We start from the raw sequence: 14,577 nt of genomic DNA on the forward strand, positions 1-14,577 counted from the left end.
AGAGGCAATGAATGAAATTAGTTCAGGAGTTGCCTTCAAGACCCAATTCTATTCCTGATTTACTCTCCAGCGAGTCATAGCAGGCACTTTGGGAGTAAGAACATACAGTACCCTCTGCAAAACCCAAGCCTCAGACATATAGCTGCTCCCACCTTGGGGCTGATGGGAATAGCAGGAATTTGGGGACATGGAGATTGGGTTCACATTTTCCCAAGGCACTTCAGGGCCTCAGTTAAGCTCCAAATTTGATTGTTTACCTTGCAAAACAATCTCACGCATTCAAGTCACAGAGGTCCCTGTTCTTACAGCCCCAAGCCACAGAGACACCAGCCCACAAACTGCAGAAAAAATTACCAGATGAGAGCATTACTTTCTCCTTCTAGCACCAGCAAACTGCACCCATACCACCTTTGCAGAGGACATGTGAAGGGATCATCCTTCAGGCATATGGCTCTGAAGCTCCTAAGTGAGCAGCCCAAGTCAGCTGCCCAGGACCCACTTGCTTTTCCAGGTACTCTTGCTAAGGAGGTCTGTATGGAGACCAGAAGGCTGCCTCCCTGCCTGAGCTGTGCTTATCTTTTCTGGGCTCAACTTTTCTCTATGGATGAGGGAACTATTCCTTGAGGACTGTCTTCACTGCTGCTTATTGCCAACATTTATCCCAGCCATATGGTGCACACACTCACCAGCTACTGTCTGCAGAAGTTATTTGCTCTCATGGAGAAGGCAGAAAGTAATCACCGACCAGGTTTGGAAAACCATATCGAACAAACCACTTCTTTTGGAGACACTGCCTAACCCTCCCTGCTTTCCTTCTGATCCTTCAGGATTTGAGATGACAGGCCGCAGAGACAGGCACCCTTAGCTTTTACAGACAAACCTGTTTGATCCAGGTCTACACATAAGCCCCACTTTTATTAGGATAAAAACAAAAACAGATGCAGATTAGCAAATCTGTTGTAGGTACAAGAGAATGAATATAAAGAATGAGAGAGTTGACTGCCAAACACTAATGCTGAAGAATTCAAGCCCAAGGGCTTTGTCCCAGGGAGGGGCTGACAACAGAGCCGAGCCAGGCGGCCTGGAAAGTTGCTAAAAACCACAGCAGATAACCATGTTCGAGGACACTGCTGCTGATCCTTTACATTAAAATAGACATGTTTCTTAAATACAACAAACACGAGCCCTTTCCATGCCTCCTGCAGATGTATGTGCCTGCTGCTCTCCCCAGCCTGCCAGCACAGGCTGCCACCATCTTTTTTACACCAGGGGCAGAATCTATCACCCCAAACTTCCCCAGCTAATCTCAAACAGGCATGATCGCTCGGAGAGGCTGATGGAAAGACAACTTCATGGGTATGTAAAGTGCTGGGCAGCTGCTGCAGGAGCCCTCATACACCTCCTGCGGTGGCCCTGGGTGCAGTGGTGCAGGGCTGGGTGCTGATGAAGATGCAGGCAGCAGAATATTGCAACTCAGTCCATAACTGAAGGCTTTGGGGCTTGGACTAACACACAAGCATCTTCCACACAGATGGGGCTGTAATTGTAACAGGAGCCAGAGGCCATACACACCACAGCCAAGAGATTAGGGCATCATGCTCTGGAATGCAAACCGTCTCCTTTAGGGAAATAGGGCAGGTTTTGCACCTTGTTTCTAAGGAGTGGAATGGGGATTGAGTGTGGACGGATGGAAAGGATGGAGTTCTGATTATCCAGACTAGGATGCAAGTGAGTCTCCACTGCAAGGAGGTTCACAGGACTTGAAACCACATGCTTCTTTCTCCAAGCTGAGGACCAAAGAGAGACCTCTATCCCTTTTTCACTTTACTCTAATGTAAATGCATTGCACAAAAAGGAGTTGGGCTGTTTTACACCAAGGACTCTCTGCACAAGTGGCTACCCCCTGGCCTCTCCTGCCATGACTACCTCTGCTATGCAAGAAGATGTTGTCTTTCAAAGTTGCTACTTTCCAAGGGTGGGTAAAGCATTCCTCTCCCTATGTTGAGGGCACCCTGAAGCACTGTGGGCCACAGAACATGACAGGAGCACCAAACCCCAATGCTGGCTCCCTGTGGAGGCATGGGCACGTTGAGCAGCCAGCATCACCTCCAGCTTCACTTTTTGATTAATGTTCTTCCAAACTTTCCTTGGCTCCCCACGCTCCCACTTTCTGTCACCCTTCTCATTACAGATGTATCTTTGCATCGAGGAAAGCAGGAGGAAAAATTGTTCTTTCAGGGTGACAGCTGAGCGAGGGCTATATTATTAAAGGTACCAATCATAGGTGCCGAGCTATCATCGCACGATGAATGCACTTGTCAGGAGCCCACAGAGGCTGGGGGAGAGAGGGAGGGAGAGAGGTGGCGGGACGGCAGCACTCGCTTCCTCGCTCCTCTCCTCCCACCCCCCGCTCTCCCTCTCCTTTAATGTTGGCCACCTCCACTCGCCTGAACTTGGACCTTCAGCGGCGACAATTTCTCTGGCCTCGACAGCACGATTAATTTCTCCTGCCCTCGGCGGGGCCTCCGAGTGCGGTGGAAGTCCAGCTGGCCTGCTGCTGATAAGATGTACCTTTTGATTTGTTTTGTCTTTGATTGCCTTTTCTGTCACCTACAATGGCTGGCCGCCTGGAGACCTCCACATCGCCTGACTGACGGATCTATTTATCTATAGGCTGCTCCCCAGCTTCTCCTCCCCCTCGCTCCCCTCCTCCCCCAAACCACCACCTTGTACCACTGAAGCCCCAGTCTAATAGAAGCCGTGAAGGCTCATCCACCATAAAATACATCTGCCATCCTCCTTCTCTCCAAGATAAAAGCCTGTCAGTGTTACTTTCCAATTCCAGGCAGCTTGATTAATGGTGAAAAGCCACTGCAAGATCGACTTCTGGTTTTTACAAGCGCTGTCAGCCGGCCCAGGGTTATGCGAAACACACACTCGTAGAAAACAAAACAAAATGAGAAAAGGTTGGGTGAGGAGGGAGGAGAGCAATGGGAAGGAGGGGGCGAGAGTAACCAAATCATATTAGGCTCAAGACTAAATAAAATAGGAACCTGGAGCCATCAAATCCCTGTCAGCCCGGTGCAGAAATATGCTCTGCAGCTCATTGTACCAAGGCAAATTATGGCAATAATAAATCATTGTTGAAGGAAGATTGTTGATAATTCTTTTTTTTTTTTTTTTTTTTGGATGGTGGCATTCAATAGGGGCCCTGGGACACCTGCCACTGGGCTTGGAGCGAGAGACGGAGCAGGTTATTAGCCTGTCACTCAGCTCTCCTCCCCTCACCCCACCGGGATCACAGGCAGTGGGGCTGGAATAAAAACTCTGGAAAGAGAGATTTTTAAATGAAATAACAATGAAGAAAGGGGGAGGGAGAAAGGCAGAAATATTCCTATGGGGGGGGGAAGAAAGGGGGGAAAAAAAGGCCAGGGGAAAAAAAAAAGAATAAAAAGAATTACAGCACTCTTTACAATGCTCACTTTGGATAAAAGGATTATTTTATGGTGGCCCAGCCCAGTAGTGCTCAAAATACTCCTCTTCATCTGCCACTGAGAGGCAGCTGTCTCTGGGGTGAAACACAGCTGTCCAGCGGAGCAGAGCAACACTGCACACTCTGGAAAAGTCTGGAAAAATATGGAGCCCAAAAGCTAAAGTGGGAAATACTCATGAACCAACAAGACAGGGCTTGAACAACCAGCAACAGTGTTTCCTTGGGCTGAACCCTACAACAAATACTACCAGGATGTGTGAGGCTTCAAGCACTATGATGTTGGATCCCAAGTGACCACAGCATCTCTCACAGCACAGAATCCTTACTGCTGTCCACTTCCAACAAGAACGAAGACTGCTCTCAGCTATATCACTCACTGCAGCATCTCAGCATCTGTGCTAAGTTTCCCATCCAAGCTGATTAATCCCAACGTTTATTGGCTGATAAGGTGCATTCAGATGACAAGAGGGAGGCACAGGCAGCCTAAAGAAATAAATCCATATCCCTGCTTTCACCACACCAGCCTGGGCAGGGCTCAGCATCACAACTGGAAGGTCAAGCTAATCAGCTGATACCATCTTATCTCTGCCAGTGCAAGGAAAAAGCTGGCAAGGTAGATGCAATTTCCAATGACCTCACATATAACTTGAGTTCATTCATAGGAGTGTTGTGAAGACCAACACATCATGCTTGGCCATTTGGAGCCTACCAAGTTGTCAAACCCCTTCTCAGCACCAGGTACCACACTGTGTATAATACTGGGCAGCACCTCTGGCCTGGCCACAGTACTTCAATTTACTTCTGTTGCCTACTGAAAAATCACCCACATGGACTTGTTTGAGTATCATCTAAATCCTCCAATTCATACCTGGAATCTTATCACCCAGTATCTCACAGGATAACAGAAGCCAAACCCTTATCTTACGCCTTGGGTGGACGATGGCTTTAAATTAATAAAGGGGGAATAGCCCATGTGTCCCAGCTCTGTTCTTCATGATTGCACTGGCTGCATGTGGTTGTGCAAGTGGATATTTGTCCCACCAACTGACACCCAACCTCTCTAGCCTCTGCTAATGACTCCACAAGGGATCACTACACCTGCGCAGCAGGTGGGTGTCTGAGCCATTGAGCAGAGAGCCTGGTGCTCTGCTGCTGGCAAGGAAAAACCCAAGCAGAAGAAGTCTACAATGGAGCAACACAGCAGATCCGTTTGCAGCTTGCTGTTTCTTGAGCTGGACCATCTCACTTCAGAGATACAGCACTGAGGGGTTAAGGAGATGGCAGAAGGAACTGAAAGAAAAAGACTGACAACCAAGAAGCAGATGTTGCAAGGGAAGATGGAAAGCAGGTCAGAGAGTGGAAGAGAGACTTCCCCAGAGCAGAAGAAAGTGTGAGGAAGAAAGAAAATCTGAAGAATGGGGAGGGAAAAGGAAAAGGTGGAAAGACCCTAACAAAAGGCAAGAGAGCACAGATGGAAAGGAGGAATGAAAAACCCTCTGTACAGCAAGCACAATCCCAGAGAACTCGAGAAGAAAAGAAGAAGAGGGAAAGAAGGTTACACGTTACAAGAGAAAAGAAAGGGGAAAGAGACAGAGCAAAAGGAGAAAGGCAAGACGGAGAAGGCAAAGAAAGGACAGGGCCCCTGAGAGGATGCAGCAGGCTCCCTGGCAACACTTTTCCCAGGAAGCTGATGCCAGTGAAAGAAAAGAAAGAATTAAAACAAAAGATTATTGAGTATAGAAGCAAACCCACCACAACCCCAGGCAGAGGCTTTACTTCACGTTATGGATTAGATCATCTATTCAGGGTGTATTACAGAGACCTCCACGGCCACAGGCTGTCCAAACCAGCGTTCACAGGGGACCTCAGATTCTGCACCCCCTTTTATCGTATTATTTGCTCTAACAGCTTTGTGCCCCTCAATTATCCTACTGGCCAAAAGCTGTCACAATTCGCTCCCGCCAGAGCCTCATCTGCGCGTCCGCGGCACCGGGCGCACGTCATGCGGCTGCCAGACCGACAGGTAGCTGGGACGCGGGGCTCTCGCCACCGGGAGGCAGGCTCCGGTCCCCAGCCAGGGTGCGGGAACCCGGGTACAGCGTCCTCACTGTCAGCGTGCTCCTCGGTCCTGCCGCCGCACGCAGCACCGATGAGGGCGCCTCGGCGAGAGCCGCCGGCGGGGCCCACGCCCGGCCCCGCAAATGAGAGACGGCAGAGCGGAGCGGAGCGGCGCGGCGGGCAGCGCGCAGGCGGCAGGACGGAGCCGCAGGGTTGGAGAGTGGCAGCGGGCAGGGCTACCACTGTGTGCGTTCGTCCTGCGGAGCAAGCCATGGCGGGCTCGCTTTGGATCAGGAGCACGAAACAGTTTTCCATCGGGGTGAAGTTAATGACTCCCACACTTGGCAGACTGGCTGGCGAGAGCAGCTCAGGCGGGCACGTCCAGAGCCTACAAAGGTCAGCAGGAGGCAGAGGCTCCGTTCCTACTCCAGTCCCACCCGTGACCAGGCACGGGGGCCGCAGCCAGGCGGGAGCTCCTCTTGGCGCTCAGCTTGGGAGCTCTGCCTTGGCACTGGTGACCCCTGCCTGCCCATGCTCAGTGGGCGCCACTCACCCCCAGCTTCGACAGCTTCCTGGGTCCACTGCAGGGGGACTTTTTGCACCACTACGTGCGGGGCTGCATCCCTGAGTCCAGCCAGATGACCCGCAAACCCATCTTCCCCAACGGCAGAACGCGGCATGGAAGGTGTCAGAAACAAAGATGCAATTTACACATACAAAAAACAACACGGTGACAAAAAAACAACTCAGGCAAACATGATCACATCCTTTTAGGCATGTTAATTTTTGAGGTGAAAATGTTTCTTCTGCATTCCATTACTCAAAAAAGCTTCCTAGAAAATGAATAAGCAATGGGTGTAGGATGCAGCACAGCAGGTTCCACCTCAACACAAGGGGGAAGGAACTTCTTTACTGTAAGGGTCACAGAGCACTGGAACAGGCTCCTCAGAGAGGTTGTGGAGTCTCCTTCTCTGGAGACTTTCAAGGCCTGTCTGGATGTGTTCCTCTGTGATCTGTGCTAGATTGTGTGGTCTTGTTCTGGCAGGGGGGCTGGACTCGATGATCTCTTTGGGTCATAGAATCATATAATCAACCAGCTTGGAAGAGACTTCCAAGATCATCCAGTCTGACCTAGCACCCAGCTCTATCCAATCAACTAGACCATGGCACTAAGTGCCTCATCTAGGCTTGGCTTGAACACCTCCAAGGACAGTGACTCCACTGCCTCCCTGGGCAGCCCATTCCAATGGCAAATCACTCTCTCTGTCTCTTCCTAACACTGGCATCCTCTGATCCTGTGATTTTGAGTAAATACTATAGGTAACTATAAATCCCAATTATTGCTGTCCAATTTTACTGTCAGTCCTTAATACTGCACTCTTAACTGCATTATAAAGAAGCTCTAGTGAAATCTCACATCCTCCAGCTAGTTCCTTACAACAGAAGTTTCTCATGTATCTGCATTATGATGTCTGAATTTAAGTTCCACTCCAGAGCCACAAGATACAACCTTCTTTTCTGCACACACATTGACAGTATTGACACTTTTTATTGTCTGTACCTTATTCCTTTCCATTTGAGAAATAAAAGTATTCAACTTCTCTGTCCTTGCATGTGATGCAGTTTAACCTCTAATGTGGCCTCTGTTTTGAGTATGACATTAAATAAAAGCATTTCATATATATGCCTAGGTTCCTTTGGCTATATAGTTGTACCAAACACCATTTCTCAGCACTGGGAAGCAGACAATGTTTAGCTCAAGCAGCAACTCTGGGAGATATTTCACTTTTTTTAGCAAACTCAGTTTGTTTGTTTGTTTTCCCCCAGAATTAAGATTCTCTCCACTCTTTAGCTGCTTTCTTTTCAGAAAGAAAATAAATATTATGAAGTTCATGATCTTTGTCTTGGACAATCTCCCACACGGGGTTTCAACGTCACATGCATTCAGTCCTGGCAGACTGCTCCTTGCTAAATTACACCAAGTTCACCACTGGCTTGGAATTTGGCATTGAGCAAGTCTGTCACACACCAGTGACACTGTATCCACACAACAGTTTGCCTCTTCACGTGGTGAGGAAGGAAAAAAGATCTGCAAGTGCACACTCGCTGCTATCAGAGAATCACAGTCCTCTTTCCTCCCAGCAAGCGCAACTCGTGCCAGCCTGATGCAGCAGGGCAGCTTTGCAGTGCCACTGCAACCACTAACTCACGGTCTGGAGACACTGACAAAGATGGATAGCAAGAACCTCCTGATCAATGGACCTTTTGTCCAGCCCTTTATCACAGACAATAAGAGCTGCAACTATCAAAAATATATGTCAGTAAATACTGGGAACTAAGAGGCCAACTGCTGCCACAGAGCTCAAAGACCAGAAAAATGCCTCCCCCGTGTTCCAAGCTGTGACTGTCAAGACTCCCAGGCTGGCTTCAGCCTGTTCCTTCTTTTGTTATCCCCAATGCTCTTTGAGGCCAAGAGCTGCATGTAGTAGTTTTCCAGACCACTGCCCGCAGGAGCGATGTGCTCAAGCTCAGTATTAACGTAAAGAACCACAGCAGCAGCTTTATTGAATGGCTCCGGCCTCTCTGGACATCTGTATTGCACAACTTGGATACAAGTGATAGGCACCTAAGATTAGAGAGACTGATAACTATGTATTCCTAAAAGGGCCTGTCCTTCTGGATAGATTTTTTCAGAGGATAAATTTGCTTTGTCCAATCTAAAAGGCAAGATCTTGCCAGGAGTATAGACACAGATCATCGCTTCTTTCCAGAAACATCAGCCCCTCTCTCTCCCCCAGAGCCACAATCCCACCCAACCCAGGCTGGGACTGGAGGCAGGCAGTCACTGCATGGCTGCTGAAGACCCACAGAACACATATGCTGGAGGAAGTGAGAAAATGTTGAATGTACATCCAGGAATTGTTTTCCATGAAGCCAAGCACTCTTGCTATTGTCACATGATGAAAACAAATTGTCTGATGCTCATCTCACATGCTTTAAAAGGTGATGCTGGATAAGCTCAGAAAGCTCCTGTGCCCCATCTGACTTGGAAGTTGAAGGCATTAGGCTCTCATGGCTTCCAGCAAACATCTGTGTGAGCACAAAGCTCTGACATATGGTAAAGAAGCGCCATCTCTCACCTCCCCTGCCCAACTTTCTAGGCATTTATCCTGCTCCTGAAACCCCATGGGTCTTCCTACCACTTACAGAAGTATTTGGCAAGAAAAATACCAGGTTCCTGCCAGAGCACTTACAAGAGAAAGGCAGAGCCACCCCATCACATCTGCACTTTATTGCTGCAATAATAGCTCAGCTGGGTAAAGGAAGAAAGCAGAGTCTTTCCAGATGACAGAAGCCCTATGAGGAGAGGCTGAGGGAGCTGGGGTTGTTTAACCTGGAGAAGAGGAGGCTCAGGGGGGACCTCAGTGCTGTCTACAACTACCTGAAGGGAGGTTGCAGCCAGGTGGGGGTCAATCTCTTCTCCCAGACAACCAGCAACAGAACAAGGGGACACAGACTCAAGTTGTGCTGGGGGAGGTATAGGCTGGATGTCAGGAGGAAGTTCTTCCCAGAGAGAGTGATTGGCATTGGAATGGGCTGCCCAGGGAGGTGGTGGAGTCACCATCCTTGGAGGTGTTCAAGAAAAGCCTGGATGAGGCACTTAGTCACAGTGTCTGGTTGACTGGACAGGGCTGGGTGCTAGGTTGGAGTGGATGATCTTAGAGGTCTCTTCCAACCTGGTTGATTCTATGAATTTGGAGTAACCTGCATGTGCAGGGAAGCACCACCCTTGTGGCTGAATGTCAGTGGGCAGGGAGAAGAGATGATTTTTTGAAGTCTCACAGCTAAAGTATCTACATAGCCTGGTTTGCTGCATGCTCTAGCTTAGCCTCCTGTATGCACTTCAGGATTGTGCTTAGCACAGGCAGCTTTGATCTGATTGAACCTTCTCAATGCATTTTTTGAGACAGATTACACAGAAAACCCACAGGCCAGCAGCATGCTATCCACCATCCAAGTCAGCAGGTAGCTTAAGGAGTGTTATTAGTAACAAACACTGAGCAGAAGGAGGTGCAAAATCCATTGAAGTGATTCATTATAGACTCCACTGCTCTTCTGTCTTTCCCAATGACAATGCTTCGGGGCATTTAAGGAATCCCAATACACAAAAGATGAAATCTAACAGGTAGCTGGAGGGAGGTAAGCAATACCCAACCACAGTGTTACCATCAGGTAACATAGCAGCTCTGCAACAGAACAGAACTGAACACAATCTGGGGACAGAGTGGCTGGAGAGCAGCCAGGAAGAAAGGGACCCAGGGGTGCTGGTAGATAGGAGGTGAACATAAGCCAGCAGTGTGCTCAGGTGGCCAAGAGAGCCAATGGCATCCTGGCCTGGATCAGGAGCAGTGTGGCCAGTAGGACAAGGGAGGTTATTCTTCCCCTGTACTCAGCACTGGTCAGGCCACACCTTGAGTGCTGTGTCCAGTTCTGGGCTCAATTCAAGAGAGATGTTGCAGTACTGGAAGGTGTCCACAGGAGGGCGACAAAGCTGGTGAGGGGCCTGGAGCACAAATCCTATGAGGAGAGGCTGAGGGAGCTGGGGGTGTGCAGCCTGGAGAAGAGGAGGCTCAGGGCTGATCTCATTGCTTTCTACAACTACCTGAAGGGAGGCTGTAGCCAGGTGGAGTTGATCTCTTCTGCCAGGCAACCAGCAACAGAACAAGGGGACACAGTCTCAAGTTGTGCCAGGGGAGGTCTAGGCTGGATGTCAGGAGGAAGTTCTTCCCAGAGAGAGTGATTGGCATTGGAATGGGCTGCCCAGGAGTCACCGTCCCTGGAGGTGTTCAAGCAAAGCCTGGATGAGGCACTTAGGAGGATGTCAGCTATGTCTCAAGTCACATCAAGGATGTCCTGGTAAACTACAACCATGAGAGCAAATTGTCTTCTGTCCTGTCCTTCCTCCTCTACTGCCCACTGTGAGAGACACAGAGTGCTTCTCAATGTATTTACCTTTGCTGCAGCACACTGTCAGAGGGAAACATGAGGTGTGGATAGCCTAAGATCGCTTCCACAGAGTGACTAAAGCTTGGACGTGGACAATACCTGCTTCATGCAAGAACCTCCCACCACAAACCCACCTGTGGAATGCAAGAAAGTAGGATGAAGGCTTTCACTCAGCTCTTTCAAGTTGTGGGCTGGAGTCCAGGATAAATATCAATCCCTTCACTCAATTTCTAGAGGGTGCTTCTACTCCCTTACACTCACACAAAGCTCTCCAGGCTGCAGCAATGTAACAGCCTTTAGACAATTTCATTATTTCTTCAATAACACCACCCAGAGCCAGGGCATAGCACCTCTGATTTGTGTTCATTTTGTAGCAATGTTTTTTAACAACCAAAACCTCACATAAACAGCTTTGTCTTCTCTTATAGTGAACCTAAGTGTTACGAACTTGATGAATTGCAGGCACTCAGAGCTCTGACCATCGCTTAGCAGACGATGCATAAAGGAAATACTCTCTGGATAAGCAGAGATATTACACAAGGAGTAACATCACCACTTTGATCTCTCAGCAATTCTGCAGGACCCAAAGAAAACATGACCATGTTGGCATGTGGACTACTTGCTTCTCTGACCCTCTTTTTCCTGCAGGCAGAAACTCGCTGCTGACACGCTGATTTGGGGATTAAGGACAGAATGAAGTGTACTTCCTCCTCAATTAGCTGCTCCTAGTTACATTGCAAAGATACTTTATAAGCATACACATGTGCAATTTAGATCCACATTTCAATTTCTACAGGGATAACATTCCTTCCTGGTGCAACACCAGTGGAAGATACAGAGATGGAATGACACAAACACTCTGTTTGTGCCAGGGCTCTTGCAACAAACAGCTGTTAGGAGGAGTGGAGACAAATCCTCTCCTGCACTATAGCATTTAATTGTGGGGATTTTTTGTTTGTTTGTAGTAAAAAACAGAGTGCACAACCTTCAGAGGAAAAAAAAAAGTCTCTCATACTGCAATTACAGTCAGCACCCACCAGAACAGGTGCTCTCATGTGAAACAAGCAGCACCTGCAGCCTAACAGCTAGGAACCTACTTCATGAAAAGAAAAACCCCTCTGGTTTATTTGCTCTACAGCTAGGGCTCTTCTCTTTCCAGACATGAGATACCCCATCACCATTCCTGTTTAAATGTTCATACAAGCTTCAGGTATCCACTACAAACAGGGGAGGGCATGAGTGTTTAAAGCTAAATAGAAGTGATAGCAATGCACCCCAACTGCAGAAAATTGTCTTGCCTTTGCTCCACTTGCCCATACTGCTTGAGAAACAGGAGACATCAACATAAGAGGCATCTCTTTTCTTCCTGCCTAAAGAAGCTATAGCTCCAGTCTCTAAGTCTCTCATCTTTTCAAGAGTTAATCAAAGCAGGACTATGCTCTCCTTAGAAATCACCAGTTCAAGCTCCATCCTGAAGCATCTGAGATGAATTCCTCTTCTAAGCACTTTTAAGAAGCAAACTTCCCTATGATACAAGCTTCTACATCCGCAGAATCTGAGGGAAACTTTGCAGAGTGGAAAGGGAACCCCAGGTTAGGCTGGCATATCAAGGTTGAACAGAAGATCAGTTTCTATGGTACACAGGCATTCTAAGCTTTCTCTCACTGGGGAGATCCAGTAGGTAGCTACCTCCCAGCAGTTTTAACCACTATCCCCATCAGCACAATGCACTCACAGTTTGTTGTCAGCAGTCATCAAATCCTGGAACTCATGAGCATTCTTAGGCACATCATGCCACCATATCCTGGCTTCACGAGGGTACAGCTCCCTGCTGCCTTGGCTCTTGCATTACTTCTTCCTGGCTCCTCCACAGAGCTATGGCTTCTCTCCATACATTCACAAGTTACTCACTGCAGCTGAGCTCTGCAACCCCAAATCATTGTTTAAATGACTACACCTGTGGTCACGGTGAACCCTTGCTCTGAATGATGCATTAGGTGTAGTTCTGCAGCTGTTGGGAATCCAGCAGCAGCAACACTTCCTAGCTCTTGCTTTACCAAAGGATAAAGCCATTTAAAACTAAAATAACACTCACACCTTATATCATGAAGTTAATTATGCAAAACGTTCTGCTTACTGTCTCCTGCTTGTTTATGCCTAGAGCTGCCTTTTTCTGTTGTAAAGCTTTGAACCCCAGCTAAACAGGAGAGACACATCAGAGCTGTCAGAACATGTGAAATGGCTAAAGACATGCTGAAGATTGAAGTGTTACAGTATCACCAAGGTTGGAAGAGACCTCATAGATCATCAAGTCCAACCCTTTACCACAGAGCTCAAGGCTAGACCATGGCACCAAGTGCCACGTCCAATCCTGCCTTGAACAGCTCCAGGGACGGCGACTCCACCACCTCCCCGGGCAGCCCATTCCAGTGTCCAATGACTCTCTCAGTGAAGAACTTTCTCCTCACCTCCAGCCTAAATTTCCCCGATAGTAGATAGCACTCAGCTCAGATTTCAGATAGCTAATACTTCCCCACACTGCTCACACAATTTTTGGAACCATCTACTTAAATTATCATACAGAAGAAGGGGAACCTGGGGGGTTTTATATGTCACGTAGCAAATTTTCTGCAAACCAAACAAAAATATGTCCAGATCAGCTTTAAAAAAAAAATCTATATCCTAACTGTTCTGGGTTTTCTTTCTTCCCTCTGTTTTAAACTCCCAGGCATTCATGTTGCTGGAACATTGACTGGCCCAGCCTTGTTCTCCAGCAAGGAACGTCTCAGAGCACACGTTCCATCTCTGACCTTGACAGCCCACTCGGCGATGACAAAGTGTATCGTGTCTGTGCTCATTCAGTCTCTTACCCCCTAGATACAACTGTCAAGGGAGGTGCCGATTGCCAGGGTACCTCCTTTCTGCCAAGTGCTGCCAGCTTGGCTACTGTCACATTAGCAACAGCCAGCGGATTGCTAGAACCTGGCCCACAGGAGAGATCCAATTTTAGCAGCTCCCTCCAGTAGAGCATTATAACCCATCAGCTTGCAGTCTAGCTGATCAATTTCCTCCTCAGCTTAGAATATTGATTTTGCTTTAAAATGCTTCTTTCTTCGTCTCCTTTCCGATCCCACAGGCTGTCTCAGTCTAGGCTTAGATCGTGTATTTAGCAGACGAGGTGGCCATAGCGGCAGCTGCTCCTTGACACCCAGCTTACTTGGAAAATAGATACCCTCTTCTAACAGCAGAAACTCGCCGAGGAGATAATCATTTGCAGCGTTTCAGCTTTAAACAAACCCAATTCTTGCCCTCATTCGAGGAAGTACAAACGAATATTGGTGTAGCCCGCTCCAAGTCGTTACACGGCACGGCAGGCAGCAGCGCGGTCGGGCGGGACATACTTAAGGGCATCCCAGCGGCCCGGACCGCAGCCTCGCAGCGCGGTGTAATATTGCCACCAGGCGGGCAAGTGCTCCCCTCCGAGTGCCAGCGCCTGTCGTGCGGGGAGGGTCTGCGGAGCCCGCCGGCCAGAGCCGCCCCCCCTAGACAAGCGGGCATTGTTTGAACACCTGCACGGCTCCCCTGGGAGGCTGCCAGCAGCGCCGCTGGCCGCAGTTCAAACCCTGACCTTTTCAGTCAGGAAGCTGGGACAGGCTGGGGGCTCATGTCAGAAAGCTGGCAGAGGGAGCAGCAGGGGAAAGGGATGCGGCAGGCTGCTGAGCCGCGCACCGCGCCAAAGAAAGCTTCCGAAATGTCACTGGGCTCCTTCTCCTGCACCCCTTGTCCCTTCTTCGCTGGTGATAATGGCCTGTGGCTGTCGCATGACAGGTCAGGCACTGGCTGCGGGACAGAGTCGGTGTGCATTCAGTGCACAGCAATGCGTCGAGAAGGGGTTTCAGGAGCAGGGGCTGATTGAGGACCCATCAGCTGTGGCACAGGACGCGAGGAAGCAAACGGCTTCCAGAACCCTGCCCCGAACTCCCCAAAGCTGTGATAAAACTGAAAGCCACCTAAAGCTT

The 14,577-nt window shown here is 48.9% G+C and overlaps 1 long non-coding RNA gene across 2 annotated transcripts in view; it reads right to left on the reverse strand.

Annotated features, from left to right (window-relative positions):
- The window catches only part of LOC135182562 (uncharacterized), a 39,107-nt gene extending 26,644 nt beyond the window's left edge, over positions 1-12,463 (reverse strand). For both annotated transcript variants that reach the window (XR_010305244.1, XR_010305245.1), the window contains exon 1: positions 12,294-12,463. This is a non-coding gene — a long non-coding RNA (uncharacterized LOC135182562). The remainder of the gene's footprint in view (positions 1-12,293) is intronic.
- Positions 12,464-14,577: the final 2,114 nt, after the last annotated feature.

This window comes from Pogoniulus pusillus, chromosome 16 (genome assembly GCF_015220805.1).
Source record: "Pogoniulus pusillus isolate bPogPus1 chromosome 16, bPogPus1.pri, whole genome shotgun sequence".
Taxonomy (NCBI): domain Eukaryota; kingdom Metazoa; phylum Chordata; class Aves; order Piciformes; family Lybiidae; genus Pogoniulus; species Pogoniulus pusillus.